Raw genomic sequence first — 1982 nt, 5'->3', positions numbered from 1 at the left:
ACTTTTGCTACTATCTAAAAAATATCAAAATCTAGAAAAGGAGTTTTATAACCATCAATATTTTTAAGCTTACTCTGTTTCTTAACTAATGCACTTCTGATTTAAAATATCAATTTTAAATTTCTGATTTGTTAAATTTCACCTTACTAAATCCTTAAAAGATACTTATTAACATAGTTTTTCTTCTGAATAAATCTTGAACTCTTTTTGCCAAATCATGATATATGAATACATAGAGTAGCAAAATTATTTCTTGTAAAATGTTATCTGACTCTTTACGTATACAAAAGTAACAAAAAAGATGAGGAACAACTGTGTTAGATTCACACAACTGTTCGTCAAATATGTCCCAAACCGAAACATACATTTGTTTTTATTAATTTAAAATGAATAACACAATTAATCGTGTTGTTTGTAACCACTTAATAAGGAATTCGGAAAATTTCAAAATAGCAATTGAGGTAACAGAAAGTATGTAATATAGAAATTAGACATACGTACGTATTAACTCTGTACAAGTGTCATCATTTATCAGCAAAAACTACAGATTTTGCTTATTTTATACACTCAAGAGATGTTATGTTAATGGTTAATCATATGTTCACACAACAGCGAGGAAGAAACAATTTAGTGACAGTAGAATTTTAGCAAATAAGACGCCACCTCTGAAGAATAAACTGGTTTATATTTTTATCCATCGGATGAGTTAATCCGTTTTCAACTGATTTTTATAGTTCGTTCTTATGTTGTACTGTTACGTCACAGTTTCCAGGTTAGAGGTGATCCCGCTAACGTGTTTAACCCTGCCAAATTCTGTATGTATGTGCCTGTCCCAAGTCAGAAGCCTGTAATTAAATGGGTGTCGTTTGTTTATGTATTACATATTTGTTGTCCTGCGTGTCCAAATTTTGCTCTTCCATAACCGGATTTCGATTCACTGCCATTTTGAAATTGTGGCATTATGTGTCAAGCGCATTAGAACACTCGACAAACACACTATAAGCATATAAATATAGCATTCGTCAGTCAATTATTGCCTTTCCTACTAGGGTTTATCTAGGGTTGTATCACAACATATGAAGTATAGAGGAAAGTAGATGGTGTTTCTTGTAGATCACCTATTTTTGTCTGTCGTTCTTATAGTTTGATGACATTTATTCATCGCTTACAATCAAAAAGTTATGCACTTGTTTATCCTTCAAAAATATACCTTCTTGTTTGTTATAAGCAAGGATATCCGATAGCAAAAAACGCAGTTTATTTATAGCACACTATTCATTTTTTAGAAGCAAACATTCGCCGTGAATTTATAGTTTGATATACGTCTGCTAATGTGTAGTGACAACTGTAAATCATACCTTGTCATTTTGGATGTCTTATGATTACGAAATAGCAGGCGTTAGAACAATGTATGAGTAGATCTGATTCGTTAATTTCTCCGGAGGTTGGAATCTGTAACTTAGGTCTGTGTCTGCGCAATGCTAGGCGCTGTTGTGTTGTAGAAGTTAGAAGCGAAAGAAAGATACAGGTTCCGGCTCGAACAATCTTAAACCAGCAGTAATATGAAACACTCTGATGCTCAAAAAAGTTCACTGAAAAAACAAATGCATGGGTTTTAACAGAAAATCGACCTTCTCATGGATACTAGCCTTACTTTGACGGCTTTTTCTTCGTTCGTATGATGCAGACTTCTTAAAGGATCTCGAAAACTGTACAAGAAGGTGCATTATTGTTTACTCTCACACTCCATTATTTAATATTTTCTCTATGAATATCTTTTTGCTGACTGTTTTGTTGCATCTATCCTACTAAACTTATAAATAAATTATATTGTTTTTTCAGTTAAGTCTGTATTATCATCACTTATATTAAAATGGCGAAATTGCCAAAGAGGATAGTTTGCAAACTTAACAACACGAGACGATTGCAATTTTCCGTATGTAAATTTTTGTTTCCATGAAGATGTTTCAAGCAGCGCTTGC

This window comes from Mytilus trossulus, chromosome 1 (genome assembly GCF_036588685.1).
Source record: "Mytilus trossulus isolate FHL-02 chromosome 1, PNRI_Mtr1.1.1.hap1, whole genome shotgun sequence".
Lineage (NCBI taxonomy): Eukaryota > Metazoa > Mollusca > Bivalvia > Mytilida > Mytilidae > Mytilus > Mytilus trossulus.
The sequence above is the reverse complement of the archived record's forward strand: the minus strand, read 5'-3'. Positions refer to the sequence as shown.